Consider the following 13,126-nt stretch of genomic DNA (forward strand, 5'->3'; position numbering starts at 1 on the left):
TTGCCACTCGCTGTGCGCTGAAAACGACGGACTTGCCCGGCTGCTCAGCCCGTCAACCATGAGCCGCGAGCGCGACGTCATTGTCCGTAGGCAGCTAGTGGCAAAATGCACCCTGTTAGAGTTGCGCTCGCTCCAACTTATTTTGCAAGAACCACACGGGAGACAAGTAAGTTCTTTTGGACACCTGCAGGTGGAGAGTCCATCCGTTGTACGAATGAAGTCTGACTCTCGGCTCCTGCACGAGCATTTTAATTAAGAGAAACAGGGTGGGTGTAAGAGTGGATTGAATAGAGGAAGCCCTTGACCTCTAGTCAAAACATAGCAAGGGGTGTTTTACGACTTTGTGTAGGAAGGGATAAGCGATAGGGATAAATAAGGGATAAATAATATTATTTATTACAGGTCGCAGTCAAAGTCAAAGCAACACAATGATACGATAAAGATAATCTGGAAAACCCTGACACACCCTGTAGTTGTCACTTTTGGAAAAGACGAGCGTCCCTCCAATCATCGCCGGTGACGTGTTTTTCAGGCTCTGGAGACAGGAGCTCATGTCAGAAATGTCATTGTGAGTCGCGTTTGTTTCTGCGCCGGAGCCGTTCGTTCCCTTTGCATCCAAAGAATCTCAAAGGCGGATTATTTGTGTCGACAGGAGAGAGATTTGCTGCTACGATACCGACGTCGAGAATCTCTGAGGAGGAACAAAGCGTGAGGTCCTGCAAGGTGAGTCTGTTTGTTTGCGGCTGCTTGGTGTTGCGCAAGATGAAATGGCCTTTTTCTCGCTATCGTTCCTCTCGTCGATTCATCGTGAGGTGTCGCTTCAGTTTGTTCAGAGAGATGTTTGCTTCCGCGCCCGCAGGTCATCGAAACATTTTACGGCTACGACGAAGACGTGTTGGTGGACTCGGACGGATCGTCCTTGTCTTTTCACACCGACAGAACCCCCGACACGGAACCCGAAGAGGTAGCCCGCCATTTCTGCCAGCGTATTGGCACCAAACATTCCTCTTCAGCCTGGAATCGGACTCGTCTTTGCGTCGCGGGTGCTTTGTCGCCGGTCTGACTGATTCTGGTACTAGTGCTGTGTTGCATTGGTGTGTGCATGAAGAGGCGGAGCTTCGCTACCGCCAGCTGACGCAAGAATATCAAGCGCTGCAACGAGCCTACGCTCTGCTAGCCCAGACCAGCGAAAGGGGACTACGACGCCGAGAAGGAGATCAAGGTGGCGCCCCTTCCCGCAACCCCCGGCCGGGTCGCAGCCTCCCCGTTCTCACCCAGCCTCGGGTGTTCTCTGGTCTGAAAGGAGGAGGAGGAGCCTCCCTCCTCCTCCTTTCAGACCAGAGAAAAGCTGATGGTAGAAATGGGTCACTATCAAAGCAGAGTAGCAGATCTGGAGTCAGCGCTGAAGCAACAAGGACAGGTAAGCTCATCAATGAGCACACCTTTTTCTCAGACAAAATAGCTACATTCTTCAGTCACTCATCCGTCTGGCATTACTGGACCAACCCCCCCCCCCCCCCGAACGTGGCTGGGAAAATGCGGAGAAAAGCAAATGTCATTTTCCAGTCAACCAAAGAATTTGTGGATGAAAATGACACAACATTCCAAAGCTGTCCACGCGTTTGTCTCTTCTAGAATGTCAAGTGGGTGGAGGAGAAGCAGCTGCTGCGTCAGAGCAATCAGCAGTTGGCCGAAAAGGTGACGGAAAGAAAGGCGCTGGGCGGAGTCGCTTGGCGTCACACCTGTCGGGAAGCCCCGCAGATGAGGTCTGACTGTCTTTTCAGGTCAGGCGGATGGAGGCGGAAGAAGCGCGTCTGAAAGAGCACATCCAGGATATCCGAGACCAAAACGAACTGCTTGAGTTCCGCATCCTGGAGCTGGAGGTGGGAAGACTCGCACAAGCGTGTTGAGGCCAGAGATGTGACGGACGGACGGACGGACGGACGGACGGACGGACGGATGCATGCCTCTGCCTTTCAGGAGAGGGAGTGGCGCTCCCCCGTCTTGAAGTTTCTGCAAGTCCGTTTCCCAGACGGCCTCAGCCCTTTGCAGATCTACTGCGAGGCCGAGGGCGTGAGCGTACGTAAGGCGTCCCTCGCAACCCTAACCTTAACCCGAGGTCCCAGAACACCTTACATTGCTCCTTGCGCCTTTCCCCCGGACATCGTCATCAGTGATCTGATGAAGAAGCTGGACATCCTGGGCTATAACGCCGTAAGTGTATGTCGAACTCCTTATGTTCGCACTCCACGAGACTCGGCGGCTCAAATGTGACTTTTGGAAGGCTTTGCGCTGAAAGAAGCTTGTTGACGCTGTGCCTTTGGGCTCTTGCAGAATCTCACCAACGAGGAGCAGGTGGTCGTGATTCACGCCAGGACCCTTCTCACCCTAGCCGAGAAGGTAACGCGCACGTCCACGCACGCTCTCGCATTCTGCTTATGTGACAGCAGCCTTTCCTCAGTGGTTAGAATACATCAAAGTGACCAAGTCAGCACTTCAACAGAAGATGTTGGACATTGAAAGTGAGAAGGTAGACAGACACGCGACATCAGCCAAGGGGAACTCCGGCAATGTGCCCCAACAATTCTGACCTTGAGCTGTGCTAGGATATGTTCTGCAAGCAGAAGGGCTACCTGGATGAAGAGTTGGACTTCAGGAAGTGTTCCATGGACCAGGCTCATAAGGTAAGCCGCCCTCAAATCTCCCGCCGGACCACTGATGGACGAGGATTGCGGCCCAGAGGATCCTGGAGCTGGAGGCCATGTTGTACGAGGCGCTACCGCAGCGGGACTGCCCCGCCACGGACGGCGAAAAAGCCAGCCACGCTGGCGTGAATGACGTGCTGACGGCGGATCAGAGAGAAGAGCTTAGGAGCGCCGTGGACCAATGGAAGCGAGCCCTGATGTGCGAGTTGAGGGAGCGCGACGCTTGCATCCTCCAAGAGAGAATGGATCTGCTGCACAGCGCGCAACAGGTAAGGGCCCAAAGCCAGCCCGGCACTTACTTGCACGCTTACTGGCTTTTGAATGCCACTTTCCATTTGTCCGTCCTAGAGGAACAAAGAGCTGAAAGAATTCATCGAAGCTCAGAAGAGACAAATCAAACAATTGGAGGAGAAGTTTCTGTTTCTCTTTCTATTCTTCTCCTTGGCCTTCATTCTGTGGCCCTAACACCAGCTGGTGAGTGAGCTCCAGCGGCACCGCACTCGACACCTCCGATACACTGCCAGCCGGTCTCAGACGTTGGCAGACGCTCCGATGCCAACGTATACCCCCCGCCACGGTGACAGAGGCACCGCGTCACACCGGCGCTCATCCAATCAGAAGGCAGGAAAAGCAAATTCACATGCAGGGCACTTTTGAACCAGAAGAGAGCGCCACAAAAAACGGTTGTTGCCCCAAACGCGCACTAAAAAGGGTCAGAATAACAAGAGTCCCACTGGCCAGCCGGGGCCACCCGTCCAGCTGTTTCTTCAGGGGGGAAAAAAATTGGAGTCACCGGTGAGTACATTTTGCATTTAGCTCTGCTTTTCTGCTTCTGTCTTCAAGTGTGTGGCATCCTGCGATCAAAGAGTCAGCCAACCCCAAAGCGGTTGACCTCAACGTCCCACCACCATGCCTACCAGAGCAGGTGACGTGATGCTTTGGACATCCTTCCGTCTCAGATGCCCAAAAGTACTCTTTGCCACATCTGCGGCAATACGGTGTCTTTTCAAAGGTGCAAATAAATCCAGCGTGGGCGGAACACGCACGTCTTCGGTTTTTCCCGCTTTGTTTGTGTGACAGCTGTTGTGAAAATTTTATACAAATAAAGTTGTATAGTACAGGTTTGGCCAAGCCGCAACTCCCGAACCGCATGCGGCTCTTTTATGTTCATATCAACATTTGTGTGTGTGTGTGTGGGGGGGGGGTTGTGCGTGTTGGCTTCACTTGAGTTCAATTTGGTATTTTGGTCAAAAGCGCATGTGGTGAAATTCCACAAAGTAGGATGGGCAAACACATTTCTTTAAACTATGAGTGTCAATTGGGCTCTCGAAATGGCAGGGAAAAGATGCACAGCAAAACGAAAATACGTAGATGAACACAGGACGTTTTAATCAGAGTGGGAAAGTTTCTATTTTTTGTTGAACGTGATGGCAAACCATTCTGCCTGATATGTCAGACCTCAGCGCATTTCAAAGATTCAAATCTTCAGCGCCATGCACTTCAGCTCACTCCATGCTAACATTGATCAGGCGTCGAACCCGCATCATCATGCTTAAGAGGTGGCCATGCTAACCAGTGCGCCATTATGTCAACGCATAATAACTAAGTCTACTGGTCAAAACAGCGGTTACTATATGACGTCGCTACGTCGTGGTCACGTGACGCAGACAAGACGTCAATGGACGTGGGCAGAGTTAACTTGTTTAAAAGGGAGTAGGCAGAAGAAATATTTAATTTATTTAAATCTATTTTGAGTGCACACCATTATGCCAATGCATAACAACTGTAAATCTACTAAACAAAACAGCGGTTGCTATATGACATCTGCCACGTCGTGGTCACGTGACATACGTGACGTCGATGGGCGTAACTTTCGCCGGAATTCAAATCCGCGGGGAGAGTTAACTTGTTTAAAAGAGAGTGGGCAGAAGAATTATTTAATTTATTTAAATCTATTTGGTGTGTGCGCCATTATGTCAATGCATAACAACTGTAAGTCTACTAAACAAAACAGCGGTTGCTATTTGACGTCTGCCACGTCGTGGTCACGTGACGCGGACGTGACGTCGACGCCTACTTTACATCCCACCGATCACAGGACTCCTCGGCTGCATAACCGTGCCCCCTTCCCAACCAATCGGATTTGCTATACGCGAAAACGACGCCAATGGAAAGAGCTTCCGCCCAAATTTAAATCCGTGGGCGTGGCTCGCAGCAGGAAGTAGGAAAATGGCGGCGATGTTGACAAAGACACAGCGGATGGTAACATACGACTAACAAGAGAAATATTTTTATTTTCTGCTTGCAACTGGACCGTCCAGAGCGTACACGGTAAGTACAACTCATCGTTTTTAAAAAGAAGTACTTTTGTTGCCCTGAAAAGCGAGTGAGCGTGGCGTTTGTGGGGGACGTCGAATTTCGACGATTCTTTCTGGTCAACGGTTGTAAATGATTGTGTTGATTAAAAAAGAAAACTTGATGTAACTCTACTTTTAACTGCCGTTTCAGATAGATTTGGAATTGCATCACATCCAATTTTGCCTAGAGCGTACACGGTAAGTAACACTCGTTGTGTTTAAGGAGATTTACGTTTGTAATAGCAGAAGTGTAGCCGCGTTGCGTTGTACGTGTGAATGTTGGTCCGGGCGAAATGTTAATGTTTAATTTCATTCCTTTAGGTTCCACGGTGTTTGTTGGCTGCAAGTTTTCCACTGCAAGAAGAGGCTCATATCATTGACCAGGAGCGAGCTACAATGGTGAGTAGCCATAACATTTATGTTAAACACTTCCTATTTCATGTCTAACAGTACTTGATTTAACAAATAACCATAAATAAATACAGTGTGGGCACTGAAGTTAACATATGTGATTATACTGCCTAATCTGTCACCGAGTAGATTGTTGCAAAGTAATATAAGATCCAAAGTTGTAATTCAGAATAGTTTTCAAAAGAAGGCCATTAGAATTATATACAAGTCTGATTACCCCGAACAAGCTATTAATTAAATCACAAATTCTTCAATTCAAAGATTTGGTAGATTATCAGACAAATAATGTCTAACAGTAATTGATTTAACACATCACGATAAGTAGATTGAGTGTGGGCACTCTCAAGTTAACATATGTGATTATACTGCCTAATCTGTTACAGAGTATGTTGTTGCCAAGTAATGTAGAATAGATCCAAAGTAGTAATCCAGAATAGTTTTGAAGAGGCCATTAGAATGATAAACAAATCTGATTACCTTGAACATAATAACAAGCTAAGTGTTTAATATGTCCTATGAAGTCAAAATTGGGCACCATCATGTGGTGAAATTTGGAATTGCATCACATCCAATTTTGCCTGGGAACAAACAGATTACATAAATCTTAGTTTTGAATAAGCCACTCCTTCTCAAACAAGTAAACTCTGCCCATTTTGCGCAGTAGATGTTCTGTTAATATCTAGTATTTATACAAAGTCATAATTTAAATTGCTTTCAACCTTCATTCATCGGTTCAACCAACATTACTCGCTCTTCTTACCAACTTGTATTGATTTAACTAAGCGTTTAATACTTCCTATCAGGTCTCAAATCGAGATTTGGCAAAATACAATTTCAGCAAATCCAATTTTGCCAGGGAACAAAAATAGATTAAATAAACTAAATAAGTCCTCTTCCCATTAAATAAATCAGAAAAGTCTGTCTTGTAACCAGTCCTCTTCAAACAAGTAAAGTCTGCCCATTTTGTGCCGTAGATTTTGTGTCTATGCCTAGTATTTAAACAAAATCATAATTTAAACGACTTCTTTCCTTCATTCACTTTGGAAATTTGGAATTGCAGCAAATCGAATTTTGGCAGGGAACAAAAATAGATCAATTAAACTAAATAAGTCTTCTTCCCATTAAATAAATTAAAAAAGTCTGTCTTGTAACCAGTCCTTTTCAAACAAGTAAAGTCTGCCCATTTTGTGCCGTCGATTTTGTGTTAATGCCTAGTATTTATACAAAATCATAATTTAAAGGACTTCATTCCTTCATTCACTTTGGAAATTTGGAATTGCAGCACATCAAATTTTGCCTGGGAAGAAAAGTAGATTAAATAAATTTAATAAGTCTTACTACTTCCCATTAAATAAATTAAATACGTCTTACTTGTTCCCACTCCTTTTCAAAACAGTAGTTTAAAACGAGGGCCCTTCACTCAATCTTTAACCTCAACCCCGCACGTTGTGTTGTATCTGTGAATGTTGGTTGTGGCCAAATGATAGTTTTCTTTCATTCGTTTAGGTTCCAAGAAAACTTGATGTAACTCTACTTTTAACTGCCGTTTCAGATAAGCGGGTATTACGTCGCAGTCAAATGCCGCGGATATGACGTAATTGCCCGAACCTCCGCCAAAATTCAAATCTGTTGGCGCGATGGCCGTGAGCCACTGAGCAGCGACGATTATCAACAGAAATATCTTTATTTTCTGCTTGCAACTGGACCGTCTAGAGCGTACACGGTAAGTAACACTCATTGTGTTTAAGGAGATTTACGTTTGTAATAGCAGAAGTGTAGCCGCGTTGCGTTGTACGTGTGAAAATTGGTCGAGGCGAAATGTTAATGTTTAATTTCATTCCTTTAGGTTCCACGGTGTTTGTTGGCTGCAAGTTTTCCACTGCAAGAAGAGGCTCGTATCATTGACCAGGAGCGAGCTACAATGGTGAGTAGCCATAACATTTATGTTAAACACTTCCTATTTCATGTCTAACAGTACTTGATTTAACAAATAACCATAAATAAATACAGTGTGGGCACTGAAGTTAACATATGTGATTATACTGCCTAATCTGTCACGGAGTAGATTGTTGCAAAGTAATATAAGATCCAAAGTTGTAATTCAGAATAGTTTTCAAAAGAAGGCCATTAGAATTATATACAAGTCTGATTACCCTGAACAAGCTATTAATTAAATCACAAATTCTTCAATTCAAAGATTTGGTAGATTATCAGACAAATAATGTCTAACAGTAATTGATTTAACACATCACGATAAGTAGATTGAGTGTGGGCACTCTCAAGTTAACATATGTGATTATACTGCCTAATCTGTTACAGAGTATGTTGTTGCCAAGTAATGTAGAATAGATCCAAAGTAGTAATCCAGAATAGTTTTGAAGAGGCCATTAGAATGATAAACAAATCTGATTACCTTGAACATAATAACAAGCTAAGTGTTTAATATGTCCTATGAAGTCAAAATTGGGCACCATCATGTGGTGAAATTTGGAATTGCATCACATCCAATTTTGCCTGGGAACAAACAGATTACATAAATCTTAGTTTTGAATAAGCCACTCCTTCTCAAACAAGTAAACTCTGCCCATTTTGCGCAGTAGATGTTCTGTTAATATCTAGTATTTATACAAAGTCATAATTTAAATTGCTTTCAACCTTCATTCATCGGTTCAACCAACATTACTCGCTCTTCTTACCAACTTGTATTGATTTAACTAAGCGTTTAATACTTCCTATCAGGTCTCAAATCGAGATTTGGCAAAATACAATTTCAGCAAATCCAATTTTGCCAGGGAACAAAAATAGATTAAATAAACTAAATAAGTCCTCTTCCCATTAAATAAATCAGAAAAGTCTGTCTTGTAACCAGTCCTCTTCAAACAAGTAAAGTCTGCCCATTTTGTGCCGTAGATTTTGTGTCTATGCCTAGTATTTAAACAAAATCATAATTTAAACGACTTCTTTCCTTCATTCACTTTGGAAATTTGGAATTGCAGCAAATCGAATTTTGGCAGGGAACAAAAATAGATCAATTAAACTAAATAAGTCTTCTTCCCATTAAATAAATTAAAAAAGTCTGTCTTGTAACCAGTCCTTTTCAAACAAGTAAAGTCTGCCCATTTTGTGCCGTCGATTTTGTGTTAATGCCTAGTATTTATACAAAATCATAATTTAAAGGACTTCATTCCTTCATTCACTTTGGAAATTTGGAATTGCAGCACATCAAATTTTGCCTGGGAAGAAAAGTAGATTAAATAAATTTAATAAGTCTTACTACTTCCCATTAAATAAATTAAATACGTCTTACTTGTTCCCACTCCTTTTCAAAACAGTAGTTTAAAACGAGGGCCCTTCACTCAATCTTTAACCTCAACCCCGCACGTTGTGTTGTATCTGTGAATGTTGGTTGTGGCCAAATGATAGTTTTCTTTCATTCGTTTAGGTTCCAAGAAAACTTGATGTAACTCTACTTTTAACTGCCGTTTCAGATAAGCGGGTATTACGTCGCAGTCAAATGCCGCGGATATGACGTAATTGCCCGAACCTCCGCCAAAATTCAAATCTGTTGGCGCGATGGCCGTGAGCCACTGAGCAGCGACGATTATCAACAGAAATATCTTTATTTTCTGCTTGCAACTGGACCGTCTAGAGCGTACACGGTAAGTAACACTCATTGTGTTTAAGGAGATTTACGTTTGTAATAGCAGAAGTGTAGCCGCGTTGCGTTGTACGTGTGAAAATTGGTCGAGGCGAAATGTTAATGTTTAATTTCATTCCTTTAGGTTCCACGGTGTTTGTTGGCTGCAAGTTTTCCACTGCAAGAAGAGGCTCGTATCATTGACCAGGAGCGAGCTACAATGGTGAGTAGCCATAACATTTATGTTAAACACTTCCTATTTCATGTCTAACAGTACTTGATTTAACAAATAACCATAAATAAATACAGTGTGGGCACTGAAGTTAACATATGTGATTATACTGCCTAATCTGTCACGGAGTAGATTGTTGCAAAGTAATATAAGATCCAAAGTTGTAATTCAGAATAGTTTTCAAAAGAAGGCCATTAGAATTATATACAAGTCTGATTACCCTGAACAAGCTATTAATTAAATCACAAATTCTTCAATTCAAAGATTTGGTAGATTATCAGACAAATAATGTCTAACAGTAATTGATTTAACACATCACGATAAGTAGATTGAGTGTGGGCACTCTCAAGTTAACATATGTGATTATACTGCCTAATCTGTTACAGAGTATGTTGTTGCCAAGTAATGTAGAATAGATCCAAAGTAGTAATCCAGAATAGTTTTGAAGAGGCCATTAGAATGATAAACAAATCTGATTACCTTGAACATAATAACAAGCTAAGTGTTTAATATGTCCTATGAAGTCAAAATTGGGCACCATCATGTGGTGAAATTTGGAATTGCATCACATCCAATTTTGCCTGGGAACAAACAGATTACATAAATCTTAGTTTTGAATAAGCCACTCCTTCTCAAACAAGTAAACTCTGCCCATTTTGCGCAGTAGATGTTCTGTTAATATCTAGTATTTATACAAAGTCATAATTTAAATTGCTTTCAACCTTCATTCATCGGTTCAACCAACATTACTCGCTCTTATTACCAACTTGTATTGATTTAACTAAGCGTTTAATACTTCCTATCAGGTCTCAAATCGAGATTTGGCAAAATACAATTTCAGCAAATCCAATTTTGCCAGGGAACAAAAATAGATTAAATAAACTAAATAAGTCCTCTTCCCATTAAATAAATCAGAAAAGTCTGTCTTGTAACCAGTCCTCTTCAAACAAGTAAAGTCTGCCCATTTTGTGCCGTAGATTTTGTGTCTATGCCTAGTATTTAAACAAAATCATAATTTAAACGACTTCTTTCCTTCATTCACTTTGGAAATTTGGAATTGCAGCAAATCGAATTTTGGCAGGGAACAAAAATAGATCAATTAAACTAAATAAGTCTTCTTCCCATTAAATAAATTAAAAAAGTCTGTCTTGTAACCAGTCCTTTTCAAACAAGTAAAGTCTGCCCATTTTGTGCCGTCGATTTTGTGTTAATGCCTAGTATTTATACAAAATCATAATTTAAAGGACTTCATTCCTTCATTCACTTTGGAAATTTGGAATTGCAGCACATCAAATTTTGCCTGGGAAGAAAAGTAGATTAAATAAATTTAATAAGTCTTACTACTTCCCATTAAATAAATTAAATACGTCTTACTTGTTCCCACTCCTTTTCAAAACAGTAGTTTAAAACGAGGGCCCTTCACTCAATCTTTAACCCCAACCCCGCACGTTGTGTTGTATCTGTGAATGTTGGTTGTGGCCAAATGATAGTTTTCTTTCATTCGTTTAGGTTCCAAGAAAACTTGATGTAACTCTACTTTTAACTGGCGTTTCAGATAAGCGGGTATTACGTCGCAGTCATGTGCCGTGGATATGACGTAATTGCCCGAACCTCCGCCAAAATTCAAATCTGTTGGCGCGATGGCCGTGAGCCACTGAGCAGCGACGATTATCAACAGAAATATCTTTATTTTCTGCTTGCAACTGGACCGTCTAGAGCGTACACGGTAAGTAACACTCATTGTGTTTAAGGAGATTTACGTTTGTAATAGCAGAAGTGTAGCCGCGTTGCGTTGTACGTGTGAAAATTGGTCGAGGCGAAATGTTAATGTTTAATTTCATTCCTTTAGGTTCCACGGTGTTTGTTGGCTGCAAGTTTTCCACTGCAAGAAGAGGCTCGTATCATTGACCAGGAGCGAGCTACAATGGTGAGTAGCCATAACATTTATGTTAAACACTTCCTATTTCATGTCTAACAGTACTTGATTTAACAAATAACCATAAATAAATACAGTGTGGGCACTGAAGTTAACATATGTGATTATACTGCCTAATCTGTCACGGAGTAGATTGTTGCAAAGTAATATAAGATCCAAAGTTGTAATTCAGAATAGTTTTCAAAAGAAGGCCATTAGAATTATATACAAGTCTGATTACCCTTAACATAACAACAAGCTATTAATTAAATCACAAATTCTTCAATTCAAAGATTTGGTAGATTATCAGACAAATAATGTCTAACAGTAATTGATTTAACACATCACGATAAGTAGATTGAGTGTGGGCACTCTCAAGTTAACAGATATGATTATACTGCCTAATCTGTTACAGAGTATGTTGTTGCCAAGTAATGTAGAATAGATCCAAAGTAGTAATCCAGAATAGTTTTGAAGAGGCCATTAGAATAATAAACAAATCTGATTACCTTGAACATAATAACAAGCTAAGTGTTTAATATGTCCTATGAAGTCAAAATTGGGCACCATCATGTGGTGAAATTTGGAATTGCATCACATCCAATTTTGCCTGGGAACAAACAGATTAAATAAATCTTAGTTTTGAATAAGCCACTCCTTCTCAAACAAGTAAACTCTGCCCATTTCGCGCAGTAGATGTTCTGTTAATATCTAGTATTTATACAAAGTCATAATTTAAATTGCTTTCAACCTTCATTCATCGGTTCAACCAACATTACTCGCTCTTATTACCAACTTGTATTGATTTAACTAAGCGTTTAATACTTCCTATCAGGTCTCAAGGCAAGATTTGGCAAAATACAATTTCAGCAAATCCAATTTTGCCAGGGAACAAAAATAGATTAAATAAACTAAATAAGTCTTCTTCCCATTAAATAAATCAGAAAAGTCTGTCTTGTAACCAGTCCTCTTCAAACAAGTAAAGTCTGCCCATTTTGTGCCGTAGATTTTGTGTCTATGCCTAGTATTTAAACAAAATCATAATTTAAACGACTTCTTTCCTTCATTCACTTTGGAAATTTGGAATTGCAGCAAATCGAATTTTGCCAGGGAACAAAAATAGATCAATTAAACTAAATAAGTCTTCTTCCCATTAAATAAATTAAAAAAGTCTGTCTTGTAACCAGTCCTTTTCAAACAAGTAAAGTCTGCCCATTTTGTGCCGTCGATTTTGTGTTAATGCCTAGTATTTATACAAAATCATAATTTAAAGGACTTCATTCCTTCATTCACTTTGGAAATTTGGAATTGCAGCACATCAAATTTTGCCTGGGAAGAAAAGTAGATTAAATAAATTTAATAAGTCTTACTACTTCCCATTAAATAAATTAAATACGTCTTACTTGTTCCCACTCCTTTACAAAAAAGTAGTTTAAAACGAGGTCCCTTCACTCAACCTTTAACCCTATTTATTCACCTTCTAGGCTAAGTGTTAAAGGCTAAGTGTTAAAGGCTAAGTGTTAAAGGCTAAGTGTTAGAGGCTAAGTGTTAGAGGCTAAGTGCCAGAGGCTAGGCGCCAGAGGCGAGTTTTTGTGGGCTGAAGTTTTAGTGGGGTTAGTGTGAATACAATCCAAAAGAATACAACAGAATACAATACAATAGAATATAATACATAGATTAAATTCAATAGCTCTTACTACTTCCCATTAAATAAATTAAATACGTCTTACTTGTTCCCAATCCTTTTCAAAAAAGTAGTTTAAAACGAGGGCCCTTCACTCAACCTTTAACCTCAACCCCGCACGTCACATTGTGTTGTATCTGTGAATGTTGGTTGTGGCCAAATGATAGTTTTCTTTCATTCGTTTA

The 13,126-nt window shown here is 41.2% G+C and overlaps 1 long non-coding RNA gene across 1 annotated transcript; it reads left to right on the forward strand.

Moving 5' to 3' along the window:
* The first annotated feature begins 354 nt into the window (after positions 1–354).
* LOC148383077 (uncharacterized) lies at positions 355–982 on the forward strand. The gene is made up of 3 exons (XR_015853217.1): positions 355–568; positions 653–723; positions 860–982. It is a non-coding gene; the product is annotated as an uncharacterized LOC148383077 (long non-coding RNA).
* The last annotated feature ends 12,144 nt before the right edge of the window (positions 983–13,126 follow it).

The sequence above is a fragment of the Syngnathus floridae genome, chromosome 17, assembly GCF_059516105.1.
Source record: "Syngnathus floridae isolate MCC-2025c chromosome 17, RoL_Sflo_1.0, whole genome shotgun sequence".
In the NCBI taxonomy this organism is placed as follows: domain Eukaryota; kingdom Metazoa; phylum Chordata; class Actinopteri; order Syngnathiformes; family Syngnathidae; genus Syngnathus; species Syngnathus floridae.